We start from the raw sequence: 22,459 nt of genomic DNA, 5'->3' as shown, positions 1-22,459 counted from the left end.
CCTTAGAATGAAGTGTGGGGCAGGTCCCCTGACACCAAGTATGGATTATAAATATTTTTCTCAATATTCCAAAGAGACATTACAATCTACTGGTGTCATATTCCACCAGTTTGAGTGAAGTATTTTATGTGTCTTTAGATATCCCTTATTCTCACCCATCCAAGAAAGACATTTCTTCAGTAATTTTCCTCCACATTTATTTACATACATAGAAACATGTATATTTACAACCACACCAGACAGTGTTATAATCTTTACTTCAATCATCAGACATAATTCAGAAAATACAGGATGAGGAGGAAGAGGAGGAGGAAAGCCTATAGTAATTTACCCATATTTTTCTTATTTATTTATTTTAATTTTTTTTAAATGTGTATTTATTCTTAAGAAAGAGAGGGAGAGAGAGACAGAGAGACAGAGCACAAGTGGGGGAGGGGCAGAGAGAGAGGGAGACACAGAATCCGAAGCAGGAGCTCTCAGCACAGAGCCTGACATAGGGCTCTAACTCATGAACAGTGAGATCATGACCTGAGTTGTTAAGCATTGGATGTTTAACAAACTGAGCCACTCAGCTGCCCCTCTTCTGTTTTAAATATTTATTTATTTATTGAGAGAGGGGAGACAGAGAGAGAGAGAGAGAGAGAGAGAGAGAGAGAGAGAGAGTGACCACGAGCAGGGAAGGGGCAGAGAGAGAGAGAATCCCAAGCAGACTCTACACTGTCAGCACAGAGTCCAATGCAGGGCTGGATCCCACGACCCTGAGATCATGACCTGAGCCGAAGTCAAGCGTCAGATGCTTAACTGCCTGAGCCACCAAGTCTCCCCTACCCATATTTTTTCTTACATTGTTCTTCCTTCTTGATCTTCCAAAAGTTCCTTATTTTATCATGTTCCTTATGTTTAGAGAATGTCCTTTAGATATTCTTTTAAGATAGGTCTATTGGGGACACCTTTTAGTTTTTCTTTACCTGCGAATGTCTTGATTTCCCCTAATTCCTGAAGGATATTGTCACTAGTTATAAGATTCTGTGTTGAGAGTTGTTTTTTTCCAGCTCTTGAAAAATACTGAGCCACTCATTGCTGACTTACATGGTTTCTGTTATGAAGTTAACTGTCGTTCAAATTATTTTTTCCCAACAGGAAAGCTGTGGCTGCTTTCAATATTTTTTTCTTGTCTTTAGTTTTTATGACAATGAAATGGAAGGTTCTCCACTTTGCTCTCCTCATGTCACCGAACCAAGGGACACAGAAGGGGGGGGGTTCCTGTGTTGTCTAAAGCTACCAATCCTCCAATATCATAGGGTTACTACTTTAAAACAGAGTCAGAAAGCATATATGTGGATTGGGGGAATTAGGGGTGCCTGCTGGTACTTTCTTGCCAGTGAAAAATGTAATGGAAGACGATAGTAACCCAACACAGACAGGGCCACCAAGGGTTCCGGCCCTTCAGGAATAGAGTGTTGGCTCACTATACTAGATCGAGAGCTATGGCCAGTGGAAGTGGTTATTGAAGGACAAAGAGATCATGGAATAGGTACTGGAATATGAGTTAAAATACCAACTATAGTCCTGGGATCGGTTTTAGACATGATGACTGTAGCAGCTATTTGTATTTTCTTAGGTGTATGTCTTTGTCTATGTTAAGCAGTATGGAATTTCCACCTTCCCTCTTCCTTTCCCCTACTATTTTATGTAAGGTATGCTGTTGGTGATTAAGTACATGTCTTTAGATTGACTCAATGATAGAAGGATTGTGGTTGAACTAGACAATGGTTGCAATGATGATGGTAGACTTTGGAAACCTCTTTGTGGAAAGGGTGAAGGCCTCTTTATTTGTGTGAGGGGTAATAGCATCACATGAGGCAGAGAGTGTGAATCTCATACTATTGTTGTTTGGAAGTTAAATACAGAAGGGTGTGAATGGGTCCCGGGCAGCCAGAAGAATGTCTGTTGTTCAGCAACTTTCCTCTGCCCTTCTAAGTGCTCCCTGCATTGCTAAGCTAGAAGCTCACGTGTTCCAGATTCCACGGTCAGAAGGTTCTAGTTTACATTTCACTGGTGAGAGATGCCCTCGTTCGAATTAGGAACACATTATTTTTCCTTCCTTGTTGTAGCAGATGTGTGGGCTTTGGCAGATCTGAGATCTTGCAGCAACCTCAGGGCTTCTCCCATAAATCACCTGCCTCAGTGCTAACGCAGTCGTAACCCTTGGTGGCACTTCCTTAGTCCTTAAGGGTGACTGTATCAACTTCTTGTTTTTTGAAGTCTGGTAGTGGACTAGGGAACCAGTGGTGGTCGTCCCTGCCCCTCACGCCTCCAGCCCTTCCAACGATTTTGAGTGCACCTCAGTCCCTGCTTTAAATCCCTTCTTGCCTGGAGGTTTGTATTTTCTTGCCTGTCTTCTCACCAGGGTCCTCTTGGTAGAAGCCCATTCTAATGCGTCCCTGAATTTGTGCTCTTGCAAACTATGTAGTGTGGTTCTGTGTACGCATGTGATGTATTCTTCTTTTTATCCATACGTCGATGGAATTGCATTATAACTTTCATTGTGTTTCTCGCTTGCCGTGTGTCTTTTGAGATTTATTCTTGCCTTTTCACTTATTACTGCACATTATGCTGTAGCGTGTATTTCTTGCACGTAACTTATTCATTACCCTAGTGATCAAAAACTAGCTTGTCTCCGACTGCTTGCAACTGTAAACAATGTCATGGGAGACATTATTGTCCAGGCACACTTATGGACTTCTTTGGGATTTATACATAGGATTGAATTCATTGGGTCAGAAAAATAAACGTTGAGTTTTGCTAAATGTTGGCAGGTTCTTTCTAGAATGGCAGTTCCAGTTTATACTCTCACCAGCTGTTTTTGCTTTCTGAGAACTACAAAAGTTACCCCTTAGCATCTCATTGTTTCATGTTTTTATTTTTATTAAATATAAAAGAGACAGTGTGCGAGTGGGGGAGAGGCAGAGAGAGAGAGAGAGGGAGACAGAATCTGAAGCAGGCTCCAGGCTCTGAGCTGTCAGCACAGAGCCTGACATGGGGCTCGAACTCACAAACCGCGAGATCATGACCTGAGCCGAAGTCTGACGCTCAACCGACTGAGCCCCCCAGGCGCCCCAGTATCTCATTCTTTTAATCTAACTTCTCTGATTATTGGCAAGTTCAAGCATTCCTTCAAAGGCTTTTTATTTTTTTATTAAAAAAATTTTTTTTAATGTTTTATTTATTTTTGAGACAGAGAGAGAGCATGAGCGGGGAGGGCGGTGGGGGAGAGCAGAGAGAGAGGGAGACCCAGAATCCCAAGCAGGCTCCAGACTCTGAGCTGTCAGTACAGAGCCTGATGTGGGGCTCGAACTCATGAACCACGAGATCATGACCTGAGCTGAAGTCGGTGTTTAACCGACTGAGCCACCAGGTGCTACCCCTTCAAATGCTTTTTAGACATCTGTGATACTTCTTTTGTGAATTGATTCTTTATAGCTTTCCACATGGGAATTGATTTCTCCCGAACCATCGGCTAAATAATTTGTCTTCCCTTATTGTTTTGTGTTGTTGTCTTTATCACATGCTAAGTATGCGCCCAGTCACCTACATACTCACACACCCACAATGTGTGCTAATTCCGAGTTCTCTATTCTGTCCCATTGATCTATTTGTTCCCGATGCAGAAGTGTCTGCTTTGATTAATAGGAGTTTATAATATGTCTTAATATATCAATATTATTTTGACCTGTATTTATTACCTTATTACTTTCTATTATATTTATGTTATATATTGTATTTATTAATTTGTAGATATTAATTTCCAATGTTTTTTTGCTATTTATACCTTCTTTTGTGTGAATTACCTATTCATCTTGTCTTCACGTTTTTATTTATTTTAAAAATTTTTATTTTAGAGAAAGAGAGATAGAACACGAGTTGGGTAGAGGGGCAGCGGGAGAGAGAGAGAGAGAGAGAGAGAGAGAGAGAGAGAGAATCCCAAGCAGTTTCCTTGCTGAGCACAAAGCCCGACTCGGGGCTTGATCCCTGGAATCATGACCTGGGATCAAGAGTCAGATGCTCAACTGACTAAGCCACCCCAGCGCCCCCACGTTTTTATGTTTATAGCTTCCCTTTTTTTCTTATATTTTTGAATCAGACTTTGTATCTTACAGAAAGTGACTTTTGTCCACAGTATTAATATAGACATTCTTTTGCTCTTAACATCCAACGGACAGCTGGGTAACTGTTATGAGAGCTAAGAATCATAGAATTCACTGATGAGTGATTGTGTGTGTGCACGTGCACATGCGTGTGTGTGTGTGTGTGTGTGTGTGTGTGTGCATCTATCAAATATGTGCTGAGGAACAAGGACAGCGGTACAATCACCGAGGGTTAGGGCTGCAGTGTTAGTCTAGTCATTTATAAATGAAGGCTCAGAAAAATTCAATCCTTTGCCAAAGTTCCCACAGCTCATCGTTGGCAGAATCGAACCTGGACCCCAGGGTCCTGACTCCCAGCCAAGGCCCTTTTTTTTGGCACACTTTCTGGCTTCTCCTTCAGGGAATAGTTGACAACTTGTTGGAGGGTAGGAGGAGGCTGAGGGAGCCTAGGGCGGGGGCTGGGAGGGGGAGTGGTATATGGAGGCCCGCTGGGGGGGCTGGAGGACTCTAAATAGAAACACTGCCTCCTTCACAGATTTCAGCCACAGTACATCATTTTTGGCTTTGCGTTTTTTTCTTTCTGTGTCTGTTTCATGGCAGCTGGGTCCCCTACAGCTTTGACTGCTAATAACGCAGCCCAGAGTTATGCAGTAAGTAATAGCAGACCGAGAGAGAACCTCCGGGGGAGAGCAGACCAGTCCTAGGGGTACCCCTGACTCCTATCTGCTGGCGGGGGGTGGGGGGCTGCTGCGGATTGTAGCAGGCACTGTCTGGGTCCTTGAGAAGAAGGACTTTCTGGAGGGATGTAAATTCCACAGAAAGTTCTAGAAAACAGGGAAATCCCGAGAGAAAAATGATTTTGTGGACGTGTTGTTCTGCAAGAGTCAGGCACAGGAGACTGAAGACAGTAGGGGAAATGAGTAGAGAGCCCCATATTTTCATAAGACGCCTGTAGATTAGCACCGGGGTGAGTGGCCGGGAGCGGTGTTGGGGTGGCCTGAGAGACCCTCTTGGGGGTGTCTGAGAGTACCAGGGTGGAAGGTGATGGTGTTAACCGTGATGTCACCACCACCACCATCTCCAGCATTTATTCAGAATTGGTGAATTCCAGGTACTGCGATAAATGCTTCATGGGGTGATCTCACTGAATGCTTACATGGTTGGACGGGTTGAATGAATTCCTCAAAGTTACCACATAGAGACGGGACTGGGGTGTAAACGCGCCTTTGATTGACCCCACAGCCCATTCTTCCAACCACTTGCACAAGCAATTAATGGTTTTCCTTTTTTTCCCCACTTAATTGACTTCTGCATCCAAGCAGCAAGCTCTATTGGCCCATCCTTCTCGCGACACCACGTTAGCCCATGATGTGGTGATGTCTCCCTCCCTGGACTCCTGTTCCAATGGCTGCTTGTTTTACTGATTTGTGCACTCAGGTCTGAAAAACAAATACGTTTTCTCTTCGTGTATGATTCTGTGTTTCTTCCTCTCCTCGACTATACGATTCTGAAAGTTTACTCATCTCTGTAACCACCGCCCCTCTCCCCTCACACCAAACGTAAACCACAGTGCCTGACCCCAGAGATGCTCCACACTATTAATTTATTTCCTGAAATAAAAGCCAGGCCATGTCCGGGAGAGAAGAGAGCCAGAGTCCTAAAGCCCTGAGGTCCAAATTTGACTTCGAAGTCAGTCACCTACTATTTTTGAAAACTCGGGCCTCCATTTCTTAATGTACAAGCCAAGAATAATAATAAGACCTGCCTCACATGACTGTTGGGAAAATCAATGAGGAGGTTGTCTGGACATTCTTTGAAAGAAGTCAGAGAAAGACAGATATCATATGATTTCACTCATATGTGGAGTTTGAGAAACTCAGTAGGTGAACATAGGGGAAGGGAAGGAAAAATAAGATAAAAACAGAGAGGGAGGCAAACCATAAGAGACTCTTAAATACAGAGAACAAACTGAGGGTGGCTGGAGGGGAGGGGAGATAGGTGGGGGGATGGGCTAAATAGGTGATGGGCATTAAGGAGGGCACTTGTTGGGATGAGCACTGGCATCATCGTAAGAGATGAATCACTGGGTTCTACTCCTGAAGCCAAGACTACACTGTACGTTAACTAACTTGAATTTCAATAAATAAAAAAAAAAACCCTAAAGAACGACACACAAATGTTGTAACGGTTAGATATTCCTACCGTGTAAGCTGAAATGATGTCAGTCCTACCACGACTTCATCCTCAATCTGGTTTAGTTTCTCTCTCACCAGTCCCTCTCACCCTCCACGCTCTTAAGGTGTTTTCTGGATATTCTGCGACAGCATCCCGCCCTCTATGCTGACACCGTCATACAAATGACACTCAGGAATCATGTTTGCATCTCCACTGTCCCGCAGAGCATCTCTAGTATGAATAACGAATTAGTAATTAGTAAATGAATAAAAGCAACGAATGAGTACTTGTACGGATGAGCATTTGTACAGAAGAACACCTTTTAGACCCTCCTGATGGTACGACGAGGCCAGCATGGCAGACAGGGGGATTTTCTAGACTAAGTATAAAAGGAAAATGGCTTTTTTGAGGCTGGGTGCTCATTCTTCAACCGAAAAACCAGGAACTGGAGTGAGTCACCTCTGGAGTTCTAGTCCTGCACCAGAATTTTACGATTTCATCAAGTGCGTTGAGTAGCCAAACAACTTACAATGGAAGAGGCGCCACCCAAACAATAAAACACCCCCTTTTTTGATTTTACCAAAAGCTGGAACTATTTCTCTCTAGTTATTCATGTTTTATGTATTTTTAAAAGATAAAACGGGGACAAAACCAAATAGCGGCATCTGTTGTCCACATTTCTCTTCCTCTGACGTCCTCAGGATATTTTCTTCTCTGTTATTTTTTTTTCAGATCACATACATCTGAGAATTCAAGGCGGAATGTTTCACTTACTGTTAAACAGCTTTCTGGGCTGCCGGTGAATAAAGAGACGTGGGGGGGGGGCGGGAAAGGCGGGAACAGGGCCCCCAGTCCCAGGTGGGGAAACAGGGAGTCCCCAGACGGGGATCCCCAAGCTGCCGCCAAGCTGGAGACTTGAGTTACTGTCACGGCCACTGTCCCTGCGTTGCCATTTGGTTTTTGCTGTGGATGGAAGCCTCGTTATTGAAACAATTTGAGGAGAAGACTCAGGACAACAAAGCGCTGGGACAGGCAGGGCCACTGGCCCAAAAGAAACTAGGAATGGAGGGTAAGAAAGCCTAACAGATTTGTAACAGAAACTCCTCTTGATGAAGCGTCTATCCCACTGCCTCGTTCTGGGCGCTGCTGAGGAAATGCTCTTCCAGGCCCTCGAGCACACACGTCCAGGCTATTATCTGTGGTTTTCTGGAATAAAGACTTAGATCACTTCTTCCACCCCTGCCAGGAAGGGGTTATTACTGAGGGTCTACCAGCCTGAGTGAGAGAGCTGACAGCATCCTGCTCCGGGCTTCTGATGGCTGGGACAGCATGGCAGGCTGGCCCTTGAGTGTGTTTTTGTCTGTTATCTCCCCAACCAGCCTCATGCTTTCCACGCTTAAAATCTTTGCATTTGCTGTTCCCTCCTGGGATGCTCTTCAAAATATCTCTGTCTATTAAAATCCTACTCGTTTGTTGCTATGAAACTCAAATATCATCCCTTCTGGAAGCTTTGCTGGAGTCCCCAAGCAAGAAACACTCCGTCTTCTGAACTTGCCCAGCAACGACTCTAGCTACCGTCCCCTTGGCCTCACGCATCCACAGCTGGGTGCAACGGGCATTTGTTTGCTAGCTTTTCCAGTCCTCTTTGGTTCTAAGCCTTAGAGGGCAGAGACTTCTTGACTGAGGCCGACCCTCTTTCTCCTCCTTTTCTCAGTTGGGTAACTGTAGTGATGGCCTCCTAGCTGGCTGCTCTGACCTCCCGTCTCCCTGCTCTGTGAATCCATGCTCCACGCTGCCCCAAATCTTCTAAGATGAGATGAGATAAGATAAAGCCTCCCCCTTGTTAAAGCGCGTTATGCGTTCCTGTTGCATTTTGACAAAATGCTGCATGTAAATCTCCCCACAATTTGACTTTTTCCAGTGTGTCTGGTCCCACCTCTACCCCTTCCCACAAGGACCCTATCATCTAATGTTGGTGAACCGCTTGCTTTTTCTGGAACGTCCCATGATTGTTCCTGTCTCTTTGATGCCAATCCCACTGCCTGGAATGTTTTTCCCAGACTTGATTACCGGGAGAACTCCTACACCGTATTTGAAAATTCAGTTTAAATATTACTTCTTTGTCGGGGGTGGGGGGGTGGGGTGGGGAACGTCTTCCTTCTCTTGGCAATGATTCGCTTTGTAAAGTCTCCTTTTACAATACATATTATATAATGGTGATTACATAAGATGAGACACATACGGAACTTAAGGTTGTCTATAAATATGTTAGTTTTATAATTCGCTATTATTATTCTTAGGAATGGTATCAGCAGGCCAAGCCCTGGGAAGGGAGAAAAGTTATCACCAGAACGAAGAAAGCCTACTTCAGAGTGCGGATGAGTCTAGAAAAATACTTTCAGCTTTATTAGGTACATGTATCAATATCTAGCAGTAGAGAAAGTCACTCCTTCACAGAATCAAAGTGGTCACTTTCCCTTTGCTTTTTATTCCCTTTAAAAAAGAAATAGTGAGTCCCAGCTGCTGTACTTAAGGGAGTTGTATACTTATGGAGAAACTCATTTTGGGACTCCTGTCATTGCTCAACCAGTTTTGTCTTCCTGGAATGTCTCCAGCTTCTTGGATATCTGGGGTCACCACATCTTCAAGGCTCAGTTTCTTCCCCACCTCTTTTATAAACTGTCCCCCAAGTTTTCTAGTCCATTGGGCTGTTTTTCTGACTCTTGTTTTTGAAGCGTGAGGATGTGGGTAGGGGGAGTGGGAAAGAGGGGAAAAAGGTCATTTTCTAAAGAGGACTATTATGGCAGCCTCTTGTGGGGCAAACCAAACTCATCCACGGTCCTTGTTGGGGAAAGCAGACTTTCCCTTAAACAGGGGCACTCCATGCCGAATGAACGGGAGGGTTCTGCTTGACTGAAACATGAGTGGGCATTGTCTTCTTTAAGGACCAGAGCCTCCAAGCTCTGGTAGTGAGGAACGTGTGGTAATCCTGTCCTGGAGCTCCTGAGGTAATGACTGACCTTCCAGTCTGCTTTTGGTGAGGCCTGCTTCCTCATTTCCAGGTAGATTCCTGCCTTCTATTATTAATAGCCTTATGATAACTTCTCTTCCCCATTTTTAAGGGTAGGAAAGCCATGAAATGATTCAGAGGTCAAATTCCTACAGAGCAGAAATGTCTCTCCTGCTGCGCCTTGGTGGAACTGGGCCTGTAGAATGTTCCAGTAAGTGCTGGTTGATTCATTGATTGAGTTAATTGGATTGAATTTAACGAGATACAAAACTCTTGGTATCTGTAGCTGCTGCTTCTTCCAGTGTCTCCTGCAGAGAATCTAGCCTAGACGTGCGCATATAATAGGTGTTGCACATTTATACGATGCTTGTGGCCTGAAAGACTGGCTCTAAATATCTGGGTTCATTTGTTAGCAGGTGCTGCTACAGATTGGCTGAAAGAACATAAGGAATTTTATGAGCCATATGGTCTTCATTTGTGTCTCTAAACTAATGCTGAAAATGACAATTCCTTGCCAACCTTGACAGGTGACATTAGAATCAAACTTTTAAAGGCTCCCCTCACCCCTACAAGCGCTATTGGTTTAACATTGTACAAAGAAGCTTCATGTCAATTCACTTATTTGAGGTTCACACAAACTCTGAGAAGTAGTTATTATAATTACCTCGATTTTAGAGATGAGGAAATTGAGCCACGAAGTTAAGAAGCATCAGCCAAGGTCTCACTCATACAGTAAATGGCAAAGCTGAGATTTGAATCCAGCCTTAATCCCACGGTTTCTCAACGGACCCAGATTCTGCCTACTCACCAGTCATCAGCGTTCTTTTAGCTTCCAGGGGATCTGAAAAGTTGGAAGGAATGAAATCATGGTTCTTGTCACTGGGGAAGAAAGATGACTGTCTGAGCTCCCGTTGTTCCGTTGAATCAAACACCTGCAGGGCTGAGGAAATACCTGTAGAACAGTATGGTACCTCATCACGTGGGTAGTCTTCATCAGTGTTCATAAATTACTTGAAGGCTGGATGTGGAGGCCCTGATCAAAGGCAAATCATCATAACTTGCGTCTGTTTACCTTATAGCAGATCCATTAGGAATTAGAACTGTTAGAAATGGAGTGGCTGACATCCCCCTTCCAAACTTCTCAGAGTCTTCAACGAATAACAAATGGAAAAACAACAACTAAACAATCCAACTGCTAAACAATCCATCTAGCACTGAGACTCTGAAAGAGCTCTGGGGGCATTGCTGTCTTGAAACATTACAACATGTTTTTCAGGATTACAAGGTAATTCGAAGCAGATCATAGAGGAGCAATGACAAGATCTGCTCCAATTTGGGAGAGGAGGAAACTGTGAGGGAGGCCTCACGTGGTGTATTAGCATCACGAGTCCTTGAAACCAGGTTCCTCGTTGAAGGCGTTGGGGGAAGGGAAGGGAGGGGACCACAAAAGAGCTTCACTTGTCTCCACCCTGCCTGTGTTACTGAAAAGCCAGCAGAGAGTGGGATGCTGTGGGGGCACCCCAAGGGAGGCAGCAGAATTCGTGAGATCTAGAAACGAAATGACCCGTCTGCCTCAGGCTTGGTTTTACTCTTGATAAGCTCCTTCATAGAGACGGGGTTGGGGGTGGGGGGGGGGGGGCGGGTGGTTGATTGTTTCCCCTTTTGTCCAAAGTTGGGTGAACTTTGACTCAGTTAGCAGTGGTTGACAAGCATGAGCAATGCCTTCACGAAGACGTCTGACTTAGCTAAAATTAGTGCCATATAATCATGACTTCATGTTGCCCAATATAATCCATCTTGTGAACAGAGGGGATGATGTTTTTCAAACGGTTTTTAGCAGCATCATCAAAAAGAACTTGTAATCAACTCTCAATCATTCCTCCTGAGAGAGAGAAACAGAGTGGATGATACAGATGACACACAACCCTGGAATCTTTTACATTTGGTTTTGATTAATGTTTGCATTTCATTGGCATGCAGGTGTTCCTAATGTTCCCAGAATTGAGATCAATTTCAGACTCAGCACTGAAGCCCCAAAGAAGACTAGAAGTATCTCTACAGGCCTGGAAAGGTGGAGCCCATGGATGGACCAGAGAGGGTGGGATAAAATCCTTCCCAGCGATGGCAAGGACAGTGTTTTACTTGTCATGACCGTACAAAACACTACGCCATAAATGGAGTGCCCTGTACTCTTCTGTTGACACGGAAGGCTAAATGTCCTGTTTTAGACGCCCCTATACCAGATTACGGGGAAATACAGTATGACGAGGAAAGAGATTGTCTTCTTGCTGATGTTGAGGAAACCAAACAACTTTTGAGTCAGATAACTTTGGTTTTGAATAGCACCACAGGTACTTTCTAGATACACGGATCTTGAGCCAGTTTACATAAAAGCAACAAGGGTATACTACTGTTTACCTTGGTTATTGTGCACAATAAATGAGATTTTGTGGTAAGTACGCCATAAACGTTATTATGCTGTTATTAAGACCTTGACTCAGATGAGTGATGCTGGTAAGGAAGGAGGCTGTGCACCTGTAGAGACAAGAGGTATATGAGAGATCTCTGTACCTTTCTCTCGATTTTGCTGTGGGCCTAAAATTGCTCTACAAAATTAAACTCCTAGAAAAAATAAAAGGAGTACTTGAACCTAGCTTGATTCATTTTCTGAAGAGGAAGTTGGAGGTGAGTTGGAAGTATGTAAACTAGTCCATAAATAATTGAGCACAAACTTGCATCAACTGGGCAAACAGATAAACTTCCACTAAGGAGGTCTAGAAAGAACAGCATACGTCACAGACACTTTTGAGTTAAGTGGACATTTATATCTGAAATTCTTTAAAACTTTTTTTTTTAGTGTTTAGTTGTTTTTGAGACAGAGAGAGACAGAGTGTGAGCGGGGAAGGGGAGAGAGAGAGAGAAGGAGACACAGAATCCGAAGCAGGCTCCAGGCTCTGAGCTGTCAGCACAGAGCCTGACAGGGGGGCTTGAACGCACAGACCACGAGCTCATGACCTGAGCTGAAGGTGGAAGCTTAACTGACTGAGCCGCCCAGGCGCCCCATATATATGAAATTATTCACCAAAGTGCGAGGCACCAAGTGGGAGTTCAATGCACTTAATTATACTTTAACTCATTGAAGATGAATGGATGGGAGACTCATGTGCAGTGAGCAGTCATTCTTACTGTGCAGAGAGTTTTGGGTAGAGAACTCAGGGGGTGAGCTTGGTGGATCTTTGACACTCTTTGGCTTTTTTTTTTTTTTTTAAATGTTTATTCATTTTTGAGAGACAGAGAGAGACAGAGCATGAGCAGGGAAGGGGCAGAGAGCGAGGGAGACACAGAATGAGAAGCAGGCTCCAGGCTCTGAACCGTCAGCACGGAGCCCGACGCGGGGCTTGAACTCACGAACCGTGAGATCGTGACCTGAGCCGAAGTCAGACGCTTAACCGACTGAGCCACCCAGATGCCCCTTGGTAACCACCATTCGACTTTCTGTTTCTGCAGGTTTGACTTTTTTAGATTCCACATACGAGTGATACTATACAATATTTGTCTTTCTGTATTTGACTTACTTCACTTAGCATGATGCCCTCAAGGTCTATCCCTTTTGTGACATAACAGGATTTCCTTCTTTCTCTTGGCTGAATACTGTTCCATTGTATACACCACCACATCTTCTTTATCCATTTTTAGTGAATCTTTAAATACTGAACTAGATGTATCATATTTTCTGTTGCCTGTTGGTCACTTGGTGAGGTCTTTTGGAAAGAAGTGAAGATAGCAGCTTGATCTTTGAAACCCAGGAACAACCTAGCATTCCAGGAATTCAACCAGCATGCTTTTAATGAGCTGGCACACATTGATTCCACATCACCTTCCATATTAGGCCAAAATAAAGCCTGGCTTAGGTTTTTAAAAAAATGTTTATTTATTTTTGAGAGAGGGAGAGAAAGAGAGAGAGAGAGAGAGAGAGAATGAGTGGAGGAGGGGCAGAGAGAGGGAGACACAGAATCCAAAGTGGGCTCTAGGCTCTGAGCTGTCAGCACAGAGCCCAACACAGGGCTCGAGCCCACCAACTGTGAGATCATGACCTGAGCCAAAGTCAGATGCTTCACCAACGGAGCCACCCAGGTGCCCTAAGCCCTACTTAGGTTTTATCTGAGGCTTGGATTGAAAGTTATACTCTATCCCATCCCATAACAAAAGTATATATATATTTATACTATATACTATACTGTATACTGTATATTTATACTGTATACTATATAAATATATATATATACACACACACATATAGACATGTACAAAAGTATATATATATATACACACAAAAGTATATATATATATATATACACAAGAGTGTATATATATATATATATATATATATATATATATATGGTTTGGCTCTTTCCCTGCTCTGGTATTTTTCTAATCAAATCAGCAGTCTTATTATTTACGCTCTACTTTCCTCAGTCTCTTCACTGTCACACTAACAAGGAGACAGGAGACAGCTGTGGAGATGAGCACTGGGGATAAAGATACAAATGGCCTTGCGCTGGCCCTCAAATGGCGGCCTCATGGTTTTTGGTAGGGTCAGCGTGTTGTAATTGTGTGAAAAATGTAACTGCAGAAGTGTGGACATAATACAGAAATAGAAGCGCAAAGAAAGGAAGTTACTTTCCGGTAAGTTCGAGTCAAGAATAACAGACATGAGCAAAGCCTTCAGAGTAGCGATGGCACCTGAGTTGCATGTACTCATTCGACTTTCGATTGTTTATCGAGCAAGAATTTTTATGAATCTGGCCTGTCCTTCATGCTGGAGATACAGCAGTGAATAAAGAAGCAAACGATAAATAATAATAACAGCGGTGAACAAACACTAAATAACAATTAATAAATCTTTATTATATTATATAGTATTAAGGGAAATGGAGAAAAATAAAGCAGAAAAGGGAGCTAGAGAGTCCAGGTGTGGAATAGGTGGAATATTAGAGGGTGAGTTTTGATCTTTGTGAAGATGCTGCTTTTCGAGAAAGCCATTTTGATGGTGGCACCAAATGTCCTGATTAAAATGCATAAACTTTGTATTAGTTACTCAGTAATATGTGTAACAGACACTCTTGATTCTTACTCCGAATCTAACTCCAATCTCTTTTCGGACAACTATCACTTTGTACTTAGTTCATTTTTGTATTGTTTGAGTTTCTTACAATCATATATTATTATATCCAGAAAAACAAAAAAATATTTATATATATATATATATTTTTATTTGAGAGAGAGAGAGCAAGAGCAGGGGAGAGGGGCAGAGGGAAAGAGAGAGAGAATCCATGCTCAGTATGGAGCCTGATGTGGGGTTCGATCCCACGACCCTGAGATCATGACCCCAGCTGAAACCAAGAGCTGGGTGCTCAACTGACTGAGCCACCCAGGGGCCCCAGAAAAACAAGAAGTGTTTTTAAACTCTGGGACTGGGTTGGATTTTTAGGGACACACTAGTTGTTATTCCCTAAACCATGACTATAAAGGAAGTTAATTATATGAAATATAATATTTCATATTAGAGCAGTACTTACAGAACAGTACTCAATTGAGAATTTCCCGGGCTGTCTGGACTTAAGAATAAGAATAATATTTTGGCTTGGATATCCTCCCACCAATGTTTAATGTGTTACTCTAAATCAGGGCACCTGTAAGAAAGAGGTGTGCACCAAATGGAAAAGTAAATACCGTATAAAGCAAAGCAAATATATTTGGTAAATGCGAGTACTGACTATGATCATTGTAAATTTGAGGAGAAAATTCGAGGAAACAAATGAGTTCCTCAAGAATTAACAGATACGATGGCGCGCCCGGGTGGCTCAGTCGGTTAAGCGTCCAACTTCCGCTCAGGTCATGATCTCGCGGTCCATGAGTTCGAGCCCCGCATCGGGCTCTGTGCTGACCGCTCAGAGCCTGCAGCCTGTTTCAGATTCTGTGTCTCCCTCTCTCTCTGCCCCTCCCCCGTTCATGCTCTGTCTCTCTCTGTCTCAAAAATAAATAAACGTTAAAAAAAAAATTAAAAAAAAAAAAGAATTACCAAATACGAGATGGTAGCTACCCTTGTGGGAAGCATAGAAAAGTTAAGTCACTATGTTGTACACCTGAAACTAATGTAACATTGTGCACCGACTCTACTCAAATAAGAAAAATTAAAAAAAAAAAAAAAAAAAAAAGAATCAGCAGACACCTTACATAGAAGTTTCCGAGTTGGGAAACTTTTGAAAACATAGGACTTTTTGATGACATTTAGTTTGCCAGAACATCCAACTCATTCCTGATAAAAAATCCCTGATTCCTTAAAACAATCACATTGAAATGGATCGGACCCCCTTTCCTAGACTGGGGCACTGTCTGGGGGCAGTGCTCGGGCTGAGACGCTACAGACCCGGGCAGAGAGTGGACTCTTGCTGGAGTCTTTGTGGTTCTAAGACTGGGGAAAAGAGCCGTCCACACTTCTTCCCTCTGCGTCTCCAAACTAGTTTGGTTCAGGAGTTTTAAAAAAAAGGCATGTCCCTGCAGGAGAATTACTTGGGGGTTTCATCAAAAGTGTAGATGCCAGGGGCTTAGCTCATACCTCTAATCAGAATCCCGGTGTCGATGCTTTCTTCTAATAATTACAAGTACGGATGCCGCTGTTACCGGTTCGAACTCAGACTTGCCGTGTTAGACGCTAACAGGAGTGATTCAATTATACATTCGTTGATGTACATATCATATGACAATTTCTCAGCCAGAGAGGAGCGCTGCCCCTAAAAGGAAAAGACTTTTGCTCGGGAATCCCAGGAGAGTGTTGTCCGCAGGCTGAGTGAGATCTGTGGATTCTCAGCGAAGACGTCCGTAGCTATCCAAATTGCCCTATCTCTGGAAGTCCTTCTCCCGCACCTCAGGGAAGGGCCGCGACTCCCAGAGACACTTTGCGCGCCGGGTAAACTTTGGTTTTGGTCAGTTGCTCTCCCCTCAGTCGCCTCTGAGGGTGTCAGATGGCTTATCTCCCTCTGGAGCGGCAGTCCCAACGGCAGGCTGCAGGCCACCCCCGCTTATCACCACTTTACACGGCTTCTCCAAGCAAATGGTGAGCCCTTCTTGACTCTGGGGCGAGAGCCCTATTGATGATTAACTTCAGACAAACATCTGGTTGTCATTACCAGTGGCAGCAGACCAGAGCGGGGCGCTGGACGGGCTGGTGTGGTCACCTCGCGACCATCAGAACTAGCTATAAAGAAAATTTAACATATCCTGTAATTACAGTCTGCCCGGCACAGAGGGACGGAGGCCTCTGCAGATCTGATTTCAGGCCCAGAGAAAATGTTGATTGTATCTGTTCCGCACATTTATTTACTCAGAGGTCGGGAGGCCTGCTGAAATACAGCCACCCCGGCCCTGCTTTTCCTGCAGGCCCAGAGCGCCTTCTTGTTTAGGTCAGGAAGCTCCTGCGTGGCTCCAGGCGGATGGTCCCTTAATGCTTTTACAGGCTTTGGAATTTGGGCGGGTGGACGTGGAAGGGAAGATCTTGTCTGGAATCAACAATCCTCACCCTCACGGCGCAGGGTGCCCTCTTCAGGTGCTCCCCTCAACCTTCCGGCGATGCCTCCAGTGGCTTCCCCAAAGGCATCTTCTTCCTCCCTGGCCGCAGGGAGAGAGTCTGTGAATTCACACCTACGGCTCGTCAAATACGTGTGAGACACGCGCTTGGCATTTTGATCACATTTTCTCATTTGCTCCTCACAACTCCCTGTGAGTCACACGTTAGCATACCCATTTAAAAAGGAGGGAAACCGAGGCCAAGCGTTGTTAATTTGAAGGCAGTAATGGTGTCTCCCCTGACATAATGTAGGAGAGAGACCTCCTCACTGCCACCCACAGTGCAAGGACAGTAATGAGCTTACCCTTAGGGTCTTTGTGGATTTTTTGGCAGAGTGACCTCAGTGCCATGGGCTGGAGAATCGGACTGATGAATGCCACGACTGTCCTGGGATAGGAGCCATGGAAAGTCAGTAAACTGGACAAGCCAACCTTCCAGGTATGAAACTCTTAACACCGAGACACGTGTGGAGAAATAAGAGTAACCCCCAAGCTCAGAGGTGATATCATCAGAAGGGCGACCACAGGATTCAGGCAGTTTAGTGGGGGTCAATCACCGAAGATGGGCAATTTGTGAAGCGGGCGGGAAGGGCTGGTTTTAAAGTTACGAAGAGGCGACGGGTTGAGTCTTTGGGTTCCGTTTGTCCCTCTTTCAAACCCTACGTCCCTGAACTGTCTCCTTTCCCCCCTCAAATGGAACCCTCATGAACAGACTGCATGAATTTGTTCAACCAAGGGTTTAAATGGCTCACGTCAAGGAGTGGAGAACAGTTCATGCATTAGCAAGTTGATTAGGGAAGTTTGGGAGTAGACGGTGTCCTAACTCATGGACAGGTTAACCGCTGCAGGGAGGCTGCCCAGGAGGAAGTAAGATCTGGAAGCCCTCCAGTGGACGAGTGGGCAGGCACAGGAGAGATACCACACTGCGGCTTCTGCGGAAACCTAGCCCCGATCCAATTTTCCGTAAATTGGGACATGATGCAGGTTACCAGGTGGGGACTTGGACTCAGTTACCAGCATGGCATGTAAAAAAGGGCTGGGGCAGAATTGCTTTTCTTCCACCTGGGGACAGGGGCAGGGCAAGGCAAGTTATAGGAGGACTGGCTTGATGCTCACTTGGGGTATCTTCGATCATTCTTGTCAGAGACCAGACTTGGGGGCAGGGTAAGCCCAACAGCCATAAGTGAAGGAGGAGGAGGGCTGTGTAGGAGCTAGGCTTCCCTGTCACACCTGCCACACCCCAGATCACTCCTGCCAGGCCTTGCCTACTCTACCTCTGGCCATTTCAAAGAGGGTAACACTGAGGAATTGGAAGGTTGGCATGCATATACCCGGACATACCAAATGGTGTATATGCATGAGAGAGCGGGTGTTCGGGGAAGTATTCTCCCAGCTTGGTGTCTTTCACATTAGTTATCATGAAAATTCCAGAACCCTTGGCAAATTTATACAAGTACACAGAAAATCTAAACAAAAAAAATCCACTGTAAGTGCTAAAATAAAGTAATAATGATATTCTTATGTTTTAAAATCCTTCACATTTAGGAGCTGATGTAATGACAAATAGAGGGAGATTTCTAGTCAATTGATATCTAAGAGATTCTGGTTAAACATGATGCTTTTTTCCCACTGAAATCCCACTAAGGTGATGATAAAGAAAAAAAGGAGTAAACTTATAAGAGATAAGAAAAGAACAAAATCTGGAAACTGGAAAGTGACTAGACCAGTGGTAAAAAGCTGCAGTGTGGAAAGAGTTGAAAATTAAACACCTGTTGGCAGGAAGAACCGGTAAAAAAAGTGAGCTCCGAATCCTGGGGAGAATCCCAAATGGGAGGTACCAGTCTGAATAAAGAGTCCCGGATCTTCTTCACCAACCTTGGAAGCCAGGCTCCTGCCGTCCCCCAATTTCTAGACCACTGACAGTTTATTCTCAGGGTAGGCAGGAAGACAGAGGCCCTGTTCAAGCATACCAGGCATAGCACTGGAAGGGGGCATCGCACAGAAATCAGGAGGATTAAGTAAAGGTTTACATACCAACCATTGATATCCCCAGCTTCCTTTTCTGAAGCAGCTTTTGGAATGTGTATAATCAGGGTTATACCCTCCTGGCAGGGAACAGAATGCTCTGTCCTTGGGGAAACTTGCTGAAGAGAGAAGAGCTAAAGACACACAACTCTGAGAGGTTCCCCAAGGGACGACCAAGTCTCCACCTATAATGAAACTCAGAAATGAGAAGAAGACTTCAAAACAAAAATGCTTCTAAATAAAATTAATGTTTCACTCATACATAGGAAAGAATAATCAAGGGACACCAGGCATTTGAGAAAAGCCTCTAAGATGAAAATAGAGACTATAATTAGAACAACAACAACAACAACAACATCAATAACAACATCAGAAAATGGGAACTCAGAGGAAGGAAAGACAATGTAAGCAAGCAACGCACACTTAAAAATAAATCTCTCTAAAATAATACCCGCAGAAATATATAAAAACATATTATCATGGCAGAATAGCATTCTACTTAAAAAGGAACATTCAGAGAACAGGAAGAGCGTTTGCAAATTAAGAAGCAAAATATTAGTGGTCAATATGAGGGTTGGAAAACAAAGTTGAAGAAATCTACAAAATAGAACAAAAAGTAAAGGATAGAAAATATGAAAGAAAAGATCAAATTAAATGACCAGGCCAGGAAGTAATAGTTGTGAAAAGAAGGATCAGAGAAAACAGAAGGGAGGAAATTATCTCCTAACTGGAGTTCCAAAAAGAAAGAACAGAGAAAACAGAAGAGAGGAAATTGTCTAAGAAACAATACAAATGAAGGATATGAGGTTCCAAATTAAAAGGACCCAATGAGTGCACATTAGAAAGGCACACTAAACATCGCTGTTAAATGTCAGAACACTGGGGACACAGAGAAGTTCTTAAAAACTTTGACAGAGAAGAATAAAAAAAGGTGGGGGAAGGGGAGAAGTTGAAGAAAATCAGGTTGTACTCAGAGGATGGCCATCATGGCATCAGTTTTCTTCTCGAAAGCAAATTGGATGCCAAAGCATAGTGAAGAAGCTCGTACACGGAATTCTGTGCCCAGCCAAACTATCAGCCCAGTATGAATGCAATATAAAGACATGAGAAGTCATGGAGCGCCTGGGTGGCTCAGTCGGTTAAGCTTGCGGCTTTGGCTCAGGTCGAATTGTGATCTCACAGTTCGTGGGTTTGAGCCCCGCGTGGGGCTCTGTGCTGACAGCTCAGAGCCTGAAGCCTGCTTCGGATTCTGTGTCTCCCTCTCTCTCTGACCCTCTCCTGCCCGTGCTCTGTCTCTCTCTCTCTCTCCCAAAAATAAATAAACATTAAAGACATGAAGCCTCTCAAAAATTCATCTCCACATTTTCTTTATCTGTCATCCATTGATGGACATTTAGATGGATTCTGCCTCCTGGTTATTATGCATGATGCTCCAATAAACATAGGCGTGCAAATAATTCTTCCAAATCCCAATTTCAGTTCTTTTGGATAAGCATCCACAAGTGGGATTGCTGAATCATAAAGTATTTCTATCTGTAATTTTTTGAAGGATCTCTGTACTCTTTTTCAAGGTGACTGCCTCATTCTACTTTCCTACCAACATTTCTCCACAACCTCACCAACATTTGTTTTTGTTTTTGATAATGGCCACCCTGACAGGTATGAGCTGCTAGCTCATTGAATTGACACTTCTCCAAAGAAGACACACAGATGGCCAACAGGTACGTGAAAAGATGCTCAGTCATAATGGAGGTGCAGATCAAAACCACAATGAGATATCTCATGCCTGTTAGGATGGCCAGTATCACAAAACAAAACAAAATAAAACAAAACGGACAATAACAAATGTTGGCAAGGATGTGGAGAAGTTGGAACCCTTCTACACTATTGGTAGCAATGTATTTTTTTTTTTTTAAATAATAACCATCTACTCTGCACGGAATGTTTGTGTCTCCCTCAAATTTGTGTGTTGAAGCCTACACCCCAGTGTGATGGTATTTGGAGGTGGAGTCTTTGGGATATAATTGGATTAAGAGGGTGGGCCTCTTCTGAGTGGCATTAATGACCTTCTAAAAAGAGGAGGACATGTGATGTCTGTGTTCTCTGCCACGTGAAGATATAATGAGATAGCCATCTGCAAGGCAGGAAGTGGACTCTCATCAGATACCAGCCTCTAGATCTGTGAGAAATAAATTTTTATTGTTTAAACTTTGCCCAATCTATGGTACTTTGTTATAGCAGTCCAACTAAGGCATCCTTCTAACAGGTGTGAAATGATATCACATTTTGATGCGGTTTTGGTTTGTATTTTCCTGTGGAATATACATACAAGGGAGTGTTATTTAGCCTTAAAAAATAAAAAAAAAGGAAGGGTTGGAAAGCCCTTGTTGCCAGGTGCAACAATATGGATGGACTTTCAGAATATTACGTTCAATGAAGTAAGCCAGTCAGGGAAGGACAAATGCTGCATGATTCCACTTGTATGATGTGTCTAAAATAGTCAAACATGGAAGCAGAGAGTGGTAAGGTAGTTGCCAGGGGTTGGCGGGGGGGGGGGGGGTGGAGAAGGGGGAGTTGCTATTCAATGGGCGTAGGGTTTCAGCTGTGCAAGTTTTACAGATCTGCTCTACAACATTGTGCCTATAGCTACCAATAGTGTATCGCACACCTAGAAAATTAAGAGGTAAGATCTCATGTTAACTCATGTTAACTGTTCTCACCACAATTTAAAAAAAAAAAGGAAAAAGGAAAAAAATGATCTCCAAGGTTCTTTTTGCAGGAAGGTATTAAAAACGGTGTTTCTCTAAAACAAAAGAGTAATCCAAGAAAGCAAAACAAGGAATCCAAGAAATGTGGGAGAGAGGGCATTCCAGTATAACAGTGAAGGGAGATGAAATTTGTTTAGGTAGAAAGCAATCAGCCCAGATTGAGCAGAAGGTTAGAAGGCTCCAGAAGGGTGATGTTTGACAAAAATATGAAATTAATAGATGGCCTAGTATGCTTCTCTGAACAGTGAACATTTTGAAGGAGAATTAGTGACAAATACAAAGCATAGTAACTAAAGAAAAATCTGGGTGATTATTGACTCCAGGGAAACAAACTTGTTCGAGAATGAAATGTAATTGTAGTATACTCCATGGCTTACCTGTGAATAATATTCATAGATCCATAATAACATAAATGCTAAATATGGATATAATGAGAAAATGTGATACAGCTGCGTAATTAATTTGTTCCTTATTTAAATTTCTCTACATCCTCACCAACACTGCCCCAAGTCAGAGTATCAGCTGGCCTGTGTTCCTTTTTGGAGGGTCTGGGGAAAGAATCCAATGAAGTTTATTCAGATTGCTAGTAGAATTAATTTTCTAGTGGCTGCACGTTTGAAGTCCTTGTTTTTCTGCTAGTCTTGGCCGAGGACTGTTCTCAGCTCCTAGAGGCCACACCTTCCCACCAACAGTTCACAGCATGGGTG

At 43.5% G+C, this 22,459-nt stretch overlaps 1 long non-coding RNA gene across 6 annotated transcripts in view; it reads left to right on the top strand.

Moving 5' to 3' along the window:
- The window catches only part of LOC109276607 (uncharacterized), a 71,562-nt gene that overhangs the window by 37,092 nt on the left and 12,011 nt on the right, over positions 1 to 22,459 (top strand). For 4 of the 6 annotated variants that reach the window (XR_002084753.2, XR_002084755.2, XR_002084756.2 and 1 more), the window contains exons 4-6: positions 10,413 to 10,618; positions 11,314 to 11,404; positions 17,294 to 17,398. This is a non-coding gene — a long non-coding RNA (uncharacterized LOC109276607). Of the gene's footprint in view, positions 1 to 10,412; positions 10,619 to 11,313; positions 11,793 to 17,293; positions 17,399 to 22,459 lie in introns of those variants that run through there. The other 2 variants (XR_002084752.2, XR_002084751.2) reach the window with 1 other exon arrangement.

This window comes from Panthera pardus, unplaced genomic scaffold, assembly GCF_024362965.1.
Source record: "Panthera pardus isolate Hobbes unplaced genomic scaffold, ASM2436296v1 HiC_scaffold_21, whole genome shotgun sequence".
In the NCBI taxonomy this organism is placed as follows: Eukaryota; Metazoa; Chordata; class Mammalia; order Carnivora; family Felidae; genus Panthera; species Panthera pardus.
This window is presented reverse-complemented; position numbering and strand designations above follow the sequence as displayed.